At 44.4% G+C, this 13,239-nt stretch overlaps 1 protein-coding gene across 2 annotated transcripts in view; it reads right to left on the bottom strand.

Annotated features, from left to right (window-relative positions):
* DET1 (DET1 partner of COP1 E3 ubiquitin ligase) overlaps positions 1-13,239 on the bottom strand; it is a 49,316-nt gene that overhangs the window by 10,801 nt on the left and 25,276 nt on the right. The gene's annotated exons all lie outside the window — the stretch shown is intronic.

Raw genomic sequence — 13,239 nt, 5'->3', positions numbered from 1 at the left:
GAGCAGTCCAGGAACGCCTCCTAGTTCACTTCATGGGGTTGTTGTGAGGGTTTAAGCAGCTAATAGAGGGATTACACCATGCTTGGCACACAGTCACTGCTCAAAAGCTCCTCTGGGTGACTTGGTGGCTCTCATGATACCAGGGGCATGCTCTACCTCTGGGTCCTCAAGCTTGGCCTCCAGTCGCGAGGTCTGGCGCTCCAGGTTCATGACCTGCCTCTCCTGTGCATGTCCCCGCTGGTGATCTTCTCACAAGCACCACCAGCCATGCCCAGCGTCTTCCCTTCCCAACCGGCCTCTCCGTGGCTCCCCAGTCTTGGTTGGGCACCATCTTCCCCCACTTGCTGCCTCACCCCTGACTCTGTCCTTCCCTCGTTCACCCATGTGCAACTGCACACTCCTCCACATCATGCCCATCCATCCCATCCTCCCCATCTCTTGGCCACTGCCAACCCACCAGCAGTCCTCAACATCCTCCCTGGGCCACAGGGCACTGAGGCCTGGTCAGGTATAGAGGGGATGCTGCCCTGGGCTGGGACAGGCCACATGAGATAGTGTCCAGCATACTGAGAGCTCTGTCTGAGAGGCAGCAGCTTGGACAGAAGCTGAGATCAGATCTCTGCCAGCCAGGTTGTTCCACAATAGCTGTCCCTAGCTGGGCACTGACAGTGCCAGCACTGTGCCAAGTCTCCGCTGATATTATCAAGTCCACCTGCCATTATAAGAAGCTAGTCAGGGTGGGAGAAGCAGGAACAAAGTGGGCAGAGGAAGCAGTAAGAGTGCGGGCTAAATGCAAACAGCAGAGGCCAAACCTAGGGCAGTTTCTGTACCTCTGAAAGTCTGCTCCTCCCTTTCATCAGATCTCCTACAGGGCAGGAGGGAGGAGTTCAGGAGTCTCCTATGCAGAGATGATTTCTTTCCTATGTGACTGCAAAGGCCTCTTTTCTAGACTTCCCTGCTTCCTGCATCAAATCCATTCTGTAGCCAGGGTAATCTGAAAACACAAATCTGACAAGTGGCGTCACCAATTAAACTCTTCAAGGGCTCTCTAAAGGCTAACGCTCAGCAGGCTGACGAGGCTCTTCATGATCTGCTCCCCATCCTGGCCACTCAGCTTTAGGCAAGCTCTTGTTTGCTGGTCCCCAAGCATGCCAAACTCTCTGATGCCCCCGTGCGTCTGTACCTCACTGCCTGTGGCTGGACCCTTCTCTTCCATTCCTCAACCTCTCCCCTTTTGTCATCAAGTTAACTCCTCTCATCCTTCGGAATTTTAAACTCAGGTGACATCTTTGCCAGAAGACTTCCCCAGCCCCCCAGTCTAGGTCACATACCCAAGGTCCCTGTGCTATCCCAACCCTTGTGCACCTCTTGGTCACCTGATTTCAGTGAATCCCCCAGCCCATTTACTTGTCTGTCTCTGAACCTGGTCCATGAGCTCAGGGAGTCCAAAGACCACACTGTATTGATCTTCTTAGCCCAGTGCCTAGCTCAGGGTCAGATACTCAAAAGACACCCAATAAATGTTGTGGAATGAATGAATGGGTAAAGATGAGGTGGCCCCTGCAGACACAGCCATGGTCACTGTGGTGGCTAGAGAACACAGGAGTCTCACGCTCAAACAGGGCTGAAGGGGTGATGAGGGGATTGTGCGAGCCGGAGAGCACACACGCTCAGTCTAAAGGGGGCCTGGTTACTGGTACGTGGGACAGCTGGGCCTCCTGACAGCAACATGAAAAAGCAGGATATTCTAGTTTGCAACATCTGCAGAAGCACTGGGGAGGAACCAGCCTGGTCTCAAGTCTGAGCAGCCATCTCTCAAACCTGGTGAGGAAGGCAAGTTCAGACTCATAGTGGTAGCTCCTTCGGGTATCTGCCACCCCACTCTCTCTCCCCAAGGGCCCTAGAATCCAGGAGCAGTTAGCCAGCCACCTAGGATGAGGCGGAAGCTCTCCTTGCTCCTCTTGCACACAGTGGTGTGGTGCCAGGGCCTCCAATACCTCCCTCCCCTAGTCCATCCTGAAAGGCAGGCCTCCCAATTGGGGGTGAGATCGTTCCCTCTTCCTCAAAGTCTCTCAGCTGTACTTTAAAATCCAAGTGGACTTTTCTAGACTATGTTGCTCTGTTTGTGCCACATTCTGTCTGCTCTAATCATGAACCTGAAGGAGAGGAGTGGTGGAGCATCTGAAACACCAGTTCAAGGATCAAGAGGTTTAGTTCCACCGCTGGCAGGAATAACACGTTCAGACCATTCTTTTCTGAAGAATTAGCCCCAGACCCAAGGACACCGCCGCCTCCACCCCCGGCTATGACAGCAGGTGAACTGGCCACCCCCTCATCTGCAGAGAAAGGGCTTTAGAGCAATCAGATGTGAGTACTTCATGTTGCTAGGGAGCAACAGGCAGCAGCTGGCTGAGAAATAAGTCGTGTCCTTGGGAAAGCATGTTCCTGGCCACTAATTAAATGCTGCTGCAGCGTCTCCTCCTTTGGGGAGCTATAGAAATGTGCTGAATTAATGCAGATGGGAGCAGCTGGTTCATAAGCCTACTAAGCCTCCTCCTGTCTCTGCGCAAAGGAAACGCTCAGGGGGCAGGAATGAAATTGCTAAACCTCTGGGAGGCTGGTAAAGAAAATGTGGCCTGAGACTATTCAGTTCAACTACTCCACAGAGTGTCCACCTAATTCCACCTCTACTGCTGCAGGTGAATTCATCTGTTAAATACTTTTAAGAAAATCTCATTAAATTCCACTTCTGGGTATATGCCCCAAATAATTGAAAACAGGCTCTCCAAGAGATATGTATACATCTATTGTTCATAACAGCACTATTCACAATGGCCAAGAGGAGGAACAACCCAAGTGTCTATTGGTGGATGAATGGATAAACAAAATGTGGTTATCTACCTGCAATGGAATATTATTCAGCCTTAAAAAGGAAGGAAATTCTGACGCACACTACAACATGCATGAACTCTGAGGACATCATGCTAAGTAAAATAAGCCAGTCACAAAAGGATAAATACTACTATTCCGCTTATATGAAGCACTAGAGTAATCAAATTCATAGAGGCAGAAAATAGAATGGTGGCTGCCAGGGTCTGTGGGGAGGGAGAACGGGGAGTTGTTGTTAAATGGGTATGGAGTTTTGTCTTTGTAAGATGATAAAACTGGCCTGATTTTTGTAAGATGATACATCTTTGTAAGATGATGAAACTGGCCTGTGCAGACGGGCTGCACAGCCACATGAATGTACCTAGCACCACTGCACTCGCGGTGGTGTTATGTTTAGAAACAGGTAAGATGATAAATTTTATGGTTTTTCTACAATGAAAAAAATTTTCTTAATGCATGTTCACAATAAAAAAAAAATTGTAAAGATAAAGGGAAATGTCTATCTCCCCTCACTTCCATGCCCACTTTCCAGAGGTAACCATTGTTAAAAGCCTTCCTATGTCCTTTTAAAAGCATTCTAGGACTCTAAAAGCATGTATTTATATGTATACTGACTTCGCATCCAGCACAGTTTTTTCTTCAAATGAAAAATAGCATCATGCTAAACACAGTTCAACTAATGTCTCAGAGAGCTTTCCAAATCAATACATACAGATTCGCCTCATTACTTCTAACAGTTCTATCAGATCCCATTGTATGGCTGTTTCATGATATATTTAGTCTGTTTTCTACTGATGCACATTTAATAGTTCCCACGTTTTCATAAAAAGTTGCAATGAACACGTCTTGCTCACATATAGAAATGTTTTGCCCTGACACATGTGTTATTTTTTTCTTCTGATACCTTTGGTATTGACACATATTTAGAGTTAGAATTTAACTGGGTTAAAAGTTATGTACATTTTTTAACATATAGCTTTTGTGTCTTTCAAGAAATCTGAACCAACTTACTCTCCCACCAACAGTGGGTGAGCACCCTGTATCCTTGTCAATAGTGGGTCATCACACATCTTTAGCCTTTGCTAATCTGATGGGTGAACATAAACATTACAAGCAATTGTCATCTGGTTGTTGACCATGATTATTTTTTTTCTGGAACACTCTGCTAATGACATTGTCCACTTTTTCTTTTGTAGTGTTCATATTTTTATTATGTATTTCTAGGATGTTTTGTAGTCAGGAAATCAATCCTTTGCTAAAGGTGTTGTCATTTGACTTTTTTGTTTTTTGGTGGTGGTTTTTTTTTTGCCATGCGTATGTTTTCATTTGCATGTATTCAATTTTATGGGATTTTTTCCCCCTAGAAGGGGGTTTCTCACTGCAAAATTATAAACAGAAACCCAGAAGAACAATGGCACCTGGGCCATCACAGGTCCATTTGGCATCCTTGTCTTTCTCTAAACTTGGCCGTTGCTGCTTGCCCCTCTCTGTACCCTCCCATCGGGAGAGGCACGGAAATGTTCCTGCATCTGGCTCCAGCTTTCTCCGTTCTGCATTTTTAGGAAACTCAATGTTTTTCCAACATGTTTCTTAACCTTCTAAAACTTCTCCCCTTGTTTGATAACTAGGTAAATCTCATGTTCTGTAAGATTTCAAGGGAATGTGCCCCAGTTATAAACCGCTGTGCCTCTGCATAAGACAAGACTGTTTTTCAAACTCTCTGAGGTCTGTGATATGAAAATGTATGCATTTTGCATTTTCCCAATAAGAATGTACTGAGATGTTTCCCCTCCCCGTCCCCCGCACTGCCCCCAGCAAAGGAAATCCCTCTCAGGATTCTGACACAGCTGCTACAGCAATCGCACCCCTAACCTATCCTGAGGGTTGACAATCACTTTTCAGATAAACATTAAAAAAAGGTGTTTTAGCCGGAATGACATTTTAAAAAGACTTGAAAGGAAAACAAGCTAGAGTCCATTTGTTGTTGTTGCTGTTGTTGCTTATTTCAGTAGCTTTTGGGGTAACCAGTGGTTTCTGGTTACATGCATGAACTGCATAGGGGTGAAGTCTGAGATTTTAGTGCCTCTATCACTTGAGTAGTGTACACTGTACCCAGTATGTACATTTTATCCCTCACCTCCTCCCACTCTAACCCTTCTGAGTCTCCACAATCCATTGTATCACACTGTATGATAGAGGCGATTTATTTTGAGTAATACATCTCTCCTTAAGACAGATTTCAAACTTTGTAGCCCTCAGCAGAAACATTTAAAGAATAGGGCAAAGAGACCGATTCTAAAAATTATCTTTCATTCACTTTTTCATTACTGTTGAGAATATTCCCATTCCCTGAATTTCTCTCCTGTCTCTCTCTCTCTCTCTCTCTCTCTCTCCCCCCCCCCCCCCCCCCACCCCCCTTACTCTCTTCTTCTCCCTGGGAAGTTAATGACTACACTTAGAAGAGAAACAGCAGTTGGAGACCAGGAGATCTTGGGTCCCAGGAAGCAGAGCGGGCTGGGCCAGGAAGAGCAGCTGAAGGTGCAGCAGTGTGAGGAGGCTTCGAGCCCCACTTCTGCTGTTTAGTTAATGTGTGCTACCGCCAGGCAGCAACTGCTGACAACTCTCCTGGGGGGCTGCAAATGCTCCCCGCAGGAGGTGAAACTTCGGCATCAAAGAATTAATGAAACGTTACATGGCTAAGCAGGGAGCCTCCCCAAAAAAGCAGCCCAACACTCAGCTCCTACTTGCTAACTCCATACTCAAAGACTGGTTACCTGGTTCCCTACTGATGGCAAGACAGTTGAGAGAGGACAAGGCACCTCTTTCTAAGAGAGAGAGAGATTGGCATTCAGAGACATTACCAGACTAGAAAGGTAGGGTTAGAGCTGTGATTTACACACTATAAATTGATTTACACTTGTAATCTCAGCACTTTGGGAGGCTGAAGTAGAAGAATCGCTTCCACCTAGGAATTTGAGATCAGCCTGGACAACACAGGAAGGCCCTTTTACTACAAAACATTTAAAAAGAAGCTACAGTGAGCCATGAACGTGCCACTGCACTCCAGCCTGGGCAAGAGAAGGAGACCCTGTGTAAAAATAAATAAATAACCAAAAAACAATTATTATCTTTTTCTGAGAGTCAAGAATCTGGGAGTGGCTTAGCTAGGCAGTTCTGGCTCAGGGTTTCTGATAAGGTTGCTGTCATCTACAGGCTTGAATGAAGCGGGGGGACTGGGTTTTGAGATATTTCATTCACATGGCTACTGGCAGGAAGCCTCAGTTCCTCAGCACGGAGGTCTTTCCAGAAGCTTGCCTGTGTTTTCTGATGCTTTGACCTCTTGGGGCCATCCTGACCCTGGACTGCCCCTCCCAGAGTTTGCTAATTCCTGGAGATAGCAAACAACTTGCCTGGGACCATGTCCTTCATATGCAAACCAACCAATCCAGAGCCCACACCCCCAACCACCTCTTTATAGGCTCTCACATTAAGACTTAATCAGCCCAAGGTCAGGTAGCACCTAGCTAGACCCCAGAGCCCACCAAAATTTAAGTTAGTCAATCCCAAACCTGCTTACCTGCTGCCTGGCCCATTCCTTTCTGCAGAAACCACAACAAAGGCCCTTATCCATGTTTTCACCTGCTCCCTCTGCCTCCTGACCTATCCAGGTGCTTCCCCATGGCCCTGCATGGCATACAATTTCTAGGGACCTATGCTTATAACAAACGTGTTTCTTCATGACAGTCATTTCTCTGTGTGCCTTCCCATAGCTGATTAATGCAAATGCCAGTACCCTTAAGGCATACTTACTCAAAAAGCCTTTTGGTCTTTTACAAATTTTGTTTCTTATTTGACTTAAAATCTAGTTTCACTTTTTCTATATTGAATCACATGTCCCTGGAAGTTAATTAGCTCCTGTTCAAAGTCAGCAGGAAGCATCTAACAAATCAATTCACACCTCAATGATGAGTCCTGTGCTTTGCATGAATTGGTTACACTAGGCCTCTCACTACATCAAAACGTCTTCCATTTATTCCAAAGAATGGGTCAGTTTCTCCTTCAGTTGCCTTGTTTGCTGTCCAATAGGCAATCCTTTTGCATAAATCTCAGCATGTCAATAAAACTTCATTTACGAGTGGGTATCTTTCCTTCGTAGTTTCAAAAAACACGTCCTGCTTTGTAAAAAATCATGTTCATTCCTCCAATGGCAAATCTGTGCTTCACTAATAACAAATTAACCCCATTGTTCTGCCTTCCTGAGTATAAAACAACCTTTCATTATAATACCAAATCATAGTGTAATCTTTTTGAAGGCATCTTAAAAAGTTTTTACACTGAGCATAGGTGGTATCAACAATGCACATTTACTCAACAAAAATGATGACAACGGGAAGAGCATGCCCAATTTGCACATGCACACGCAACGACAATAACGTTACAACTGCTGACAAAACACCAACTTTAAGACACACTCCAATTTCAAAAAATGCACTCAAAATTGATGAAATCCAGTAACCACTTTCCTATGTAAGGTGCTTGGCATAGCATCTGGCCCATAGTAAGTAAGATTATAATAAATGTTAGTCATCAGCAACACACCAATAACAAACATTCAGCAAACAAAGCTCCCTTTAAACAACGCGTTTGGTAGCAAAGCAGGTTAAAGGTGTTCTAGTCTTCTCAGAATTGGGTATGCAGGGCAAAGGCGATGCATGGCTACAGAAGGGCACCACCTCAACTGCCATGGGTGGGCAGGGGTTGGGCCTAGAGAAGCGGCAAGCTTATGTCAGTTGGTCACTAGGAAATGAAGAGGTACAACCTGGGCTGGAAGCAGACTGTGACACTCAAGAGGCAGGAGACCCTCCCACACAGGCCAAGAGATTGACAGAGAAGGGAGAAGGCAGTCAGTGTGCATTTACTGAGCACTTACTACATCAGGAGCTCTAATTAGTACTCATTTAGTGCTCACATCAACCCTGCAAAGTAGAAATCATCCCCATTTTACAGAGGAGAAAGAGACTCACTAAAATTCTTACCATCAAGCTCAGGGGTACATTGTAGGTGACAGAACCAGGGTTTGCACCAGTCTTCTCATAGAACTTATTCCCATAATTCTATCAGGCACCATGGCCAAAACATCCAAGTCCTGCTAAGTATCTCCCTGCCTCCTATTCTGGTAATCACACGTTGCCTGAAGGACAGACTTCAGAACTCTTTTTGTTTCCAACAGAGGGTTACAGCTATAAAGGGTATACACTGAGCAGATAAATGCTGTAGGTAAAATTGCCCTGTGGAACATCAAAATCACTTAATATGCTCAATTGCTTTCAAAGCACGCATTGCAGAGAACCGTTATGCTGATTACCAATATTATAATCTACTCATTAAGGAAAGTCTCTAAGGGCTTCTACAAAGGAACACCTCATGACTGAGTTTAAGTTACTCTGTGTACTTGAAAATAATGAAGCTACCATTCTTTTAAAAATTATCTAATTTAGGCTTTTCACTCATTTATACCGTGCTTCTCTGCAAGGGCTCCAAATGAAGGAGGTTTTGCTATCTTCAAATGGAGCACCTCTCTCAAGGTCCAGAGCGGCATGGCACTGATAGCTGACTTGTCAGCTCTCTGCCAAGCAGGGATAGGAAGAGAGAGGTTCAGCGAAGAATTTGCATCTGAAAGTCTGTCCCTGCTTTTCTTAACATTTTGGTTCCAAAGAACTTGTTTCTCTGGATTCTTGAGATCCATCAGACATTTGTGGAGAGAAGACATTGGAATTTACTGAGAGCTGCCTTAAATCCTTTAGGAATAAAACTAATACACAAAAAAACAAAGGCACTGATAACTTAATATGGACCAAGTACTCAATGAGGTGAGTGCTTCCCTTCTGCTCTCCCTTCAGCTATTGGAGAGTCCCAGTGCCATTCCTCACCTTTTACTCTATATGTTCTTTCATTAGTTCATTTCATCCATTCCCATGGTTTTAAATTCTAGCTATATGCTGATGCCTTTTAACATTATAACTCAAGACCTGACTCCTCTCTTGGGCTCCAAATTCATTCATCCCATAACTTAAAGGGACATCCTCATTTGGATATGTAATAGGCATTTCAAAACTAGCACGTCTAAAACACTGATTCTACCACCCGCCCCTGCCAACCTGTCTTTCCTCCAGGACTTCTCATAGAGCTTCAATATATATCCATTATTTGATCCCAAAACTTAGAAATTATTCTCAATTTCTCTTTTTTCCATCCCCCTCTGATCTATCCATCTCCCACATATCCGACTTCACTCTAGGGATGTGCCCTGAGCCGTGTAAACCAATCACAGTAGTCCTATACTCCTTGCTAATGACCAGGACCCTATGCCAAAATCAGTCTGCATAAAAGGGGTCAGAGTTTAGGAATGTCATGTGTCTGAATTCAAGTCAATGGTACAATGAGGTAAAGATTTTTGGGAACATTTATTTTTTGAGGATGTCAGTGAAGAAACATGTAGCCCACATTACCACTATCCACTCTATGCGCATACTCAAAAAGAATCTGCCTTAGGATGAAGCTGATTTTCTGGATGGCAGAAGGAAGAGGAGAAAAGAACATGACTCATAGATGACACGACTGATTACCTGCAGCAAGGGTCCCTGACCCCTGGGCCATAGACTAATACCTCTCCATGGACTGTCAGGAACCAGGCCACACAGCAGGAGGTGAGTGGTGGGCGAGTGAGTGAAGCTTCATCTGTATTTATAGCCACTCCCATTACTACCTCAGCTCCACCTCCTGTCAGATTAGCGGTGGCATTAGATTCTCATAAAAGCGCAAACCCTATTGTGAACTGCGCATGCAAAGGATCCAGGTAGCATGCTCCTTATGAGAATCTAATGCCTGATGATCTGTCACTGTTTCCCAACATCCTCAGATGGGACTGTCTAGTTGCAAGAAAACAAGCTCAGAGCTCCCACTGATTCCACATTATGGTGAGTTGTATCATTATTTCATTACATATTGCAGTGTAATAACAGAAACAATTGCACAATAAATGTAATGAGCTTGGATCATTCCAAACCGTTCCCCTTGCCCTCATCCCACCCTATCCCACCCACCAATCTATGGAAAAATTGTCTTCCATAAAACCAGTTCCTTGTGCCAAAAATGTTGGGGACTGCTGACCTAGAGCACACAATTCTGAAACTCACTCTACATCTGGATGTCCAATTCTGTGAGACAATAAATTTCCTTATTGTTTAAGCCAGAAATTTTGGATTTTCTGTTTTTGCAGTTGAAAGCTATTTAATAAATCCAAAGAAGGGGAAGCCAGCAAAGGGAACCGAGAAGCAACAATCAGTAAGGCAGGAAGCAAACCATATGCTGTCTTAGAAACAAGAGAACGAAGCGCTTCTTGGTATAGAGAAAAATCAACTACATCCAATAATGAGAGGTTGAGTAAACGAAGGACAAGAGGTGACCACGTATTGGCAACATGGTAACCTGGAAAACTGCAGTTTCAGAGGAGTGGTGGAGACAGAACCTTCTCTGGAGTAAGTTAAGGAAATTGGCCACAGGGAAATGAAATCATTTAATTTTGACTTCTGAGAAGTTTTGCTATGAAGGGTAGCAGAGAAATGAACAGTAACTAAAGGAGAACAAGGGGCAAAGCAGGACTTTTTAAAGACCAAAGATCTTTTAGCAATAGAAATGATTTATCAAGGGATAGATAATGCAAGAGAGGGAAAAATAATTGCAGGAACAAAGACCAAATTTTCTTTTGAAAAGCCACAGGGAGATAGGATTCGCTGGATAGGCAGAAGGTCTTGCCTTTAGAGAAGCAGGGATTTCGTTTGCTGCAATAGGAGGAAAGGGCAGGGAACAAGCATAGATGCAAGTCATATGATTAACATGGTACAGTTAGGGAGTTCCCACCCGCTTGTTTCTATTTCTGCCAAGAAGTGGTAAGATGACTAGCTGAGATGTTGGAGGAGTTTTTTAATGTGTTTTTAATAAACAGGGTATCGCTGTTGCCCAGGCTGGAGTACAGTGAGGCTCACTGTAACCTTGAATTCCTTGGTTTACGCAATCCTCCCAGCTTGGCCTCCCAAAGCACTGGGATTACAGGCTTGAGCCACCAAGCCTGGCCTACTGAAGAAGGGGTTTTGAAGGGAGGAGCAAAGGTACCAAACAGCAATTTCAGAGAGTTGGAAAGTAAACAAATAAGGAGAGTTTTAGAAGGTTGAAAGGATTGCTCAGTATTCTTGAGTGCCCATTTTAGTCCTGTGGTCATGAACTTAAGAATAGACATGATTTTTCTGCAGCTATTTCCAACTGTTCAGAGAGAGACATGTACAGAGTTGAGAGTTTTCAGAAGTTACATGAAGGAGGTAGAATAACAAGGAAATTAAGTAAGTGATTATGGTGTTAGATCATGCAACCTAGGCTGAGTAAGGAAAGACGAGAGGATCTGAGGGTAGGTGACAGCTAGTGAAGATGCTGGTATCCCAGCAAAGGCTAGTGGTCCACCAAAACCCATTATCTCTTCTTCTGAATGCAAGACTACCCAGCACACAGCTGGCCAGGCACACTACATTTCCCAAGCTCCCTTGCTTGTTATGTGGCCATATGGTGAGGACCTCTCCAGTGGAACATGAGGAGTAGTGATGTGGGCTCCTAATGGAGAGTCTTCTCCATACTCACCCTCTCCCTGTCTCAATCCGGGACAATGCCACAGTGAATGGCAAAGAAACGAGATGAAAGATATTTGGGTCCTTCAGGCTGTGTGTGGCAGAACCACTCACTGACTTTTAACATTTGCCTGCACTGTGACCTGAGAGAGAGAGAAAAAAAAACTCCTGTCTTGACTAATCACTGCATTATAGGGTCTTTTAGCTATAGCAGTTTAACCTTACCCTAACTTGGGTCAGGGACTGGAGGCTTCAGTGAGGTCTAAGATCCTCTGTAGTAGAGGCAGTAAAGTGAGTGAGGTGAAAGGCTAAAAGGGAGTGGTCAGAGAGGAGTGTATGGGTTATGAAATGGAAACTTCAGAGGTGAGCAGTTAGAGGTGATAAAAAAAAAAAAATCTAAGATAGGACCAATGGAATGTGTGGCTAAGGTGGAGGAAAGTGCAAATTAAGTTTCAGAAAAGATAGGAGACTGACCCAGGATCACACAGGAATGAGCAGAAGGGCCAGGATTCCCACTGAGACCCAAGTGACTTCACACTCCATGCTCTTCCCACTCTGCCAGTTCCTCAGGTACAATCAAACCACCTGGTTCAAAGAAAAGGCTGCAGGTAAAGTGTTTCTATGAAGAAAGGTTAGTTCGGCCCCACGAACAGGTAATACAACTTCTCCTGGAGTAATGGGTAGTACACTACAAGAACACAATTACAGCCTGTACCTGACTTAACAATGGCTCAACTCAGGACTTTTTTACTTTACAAGAGTGCAAACGCAATACACATTCAGAAAAGTCCTTAAGATGGAGTTATGCCCAGATGAACCCATTATCAGATATCTTCAACTTACAATGGTTTCTCTGGACGTAACTCCTTAAGAAGTGGAGGAGCATCTGTATTGTTAATACTTAAGTAGACTCATCATGCTTTGGGACCCTGTGTTTTTCGTGATCTACTCCTATTTCATCCATCCAGAGGCCCAGTGGCGGCATTCACGTCCTCCCCTTCTCCTTTGGACGACCGCCATTGATTCACCTGGTCTATGAATCACCATTGACTCCTCTAGTCTCTATTCCCTCCAAGCCATCTCTAAATTGCTTCAAGTTACCTTGTGAAATTCGTACTATGCCTTCCACCACATAAAACCCTAGCAACTTGCACAAGACCTCTCTTCACGATATCCCCTCAGTCTACCTGTTCAGTCACATTTTCCCTGTCTCCCTCACCCAGTGTGTGCTGCAGCTGTATTCACCTATTTACCATTTTCATACTCCCGTACCTTTGCATATGCTGGGCCTCTCCTTGAAATGTCCTCAACCCTTGGTCATACAAGACACTCCCATTTATCCACCTCCAGCGCTCTTCCCCAGTATACTTGTCCTTCTCTGCCCTTCCTTCATCTCCCTCCACTGTCCCTAGAGAGACACAATTAAAGCTATTATTGTACTGTATTATAATAATCTCTATTTGTCTCCTCATCCTTTCTTGGCATCCTGACACAGTTTCTACTTGACTCATAGTAGGTGCTCACATCCTACACTGAATGCTGAATGAGACTGCATTTGGCTGCTCCATTTTGATCACACTGAAATTAGATGAACTGTTTTTGGTGGGACTCAGCATTTTATACCACATTTGTTATTTTCCCAAAGAAAGTCAGTCTGGATGGCAGAGGAAATACA

Source organism: Sapajus apella, unplaced genomic scaffold (genome assembly GCF_009761245.1).
Source record: "Sapajus apella isolate SASKATOON/1434 unplaced genomic scaffold, GSC_monkey_1.0 scaffold129, whole genome shotgun sequence".
In the NCBI taxonomy this organism is placed as follows: domain Eukaryota; kingdom Metazoa; phylum Chordata; class Mammalia; order Primates; family Cebidae; genus Sapajus; species Sapajus apella.
Note: the sequence above shows the minus strand (reverse complement) of the source record. Positions and strands in the feature narration are given on the sequence as shown.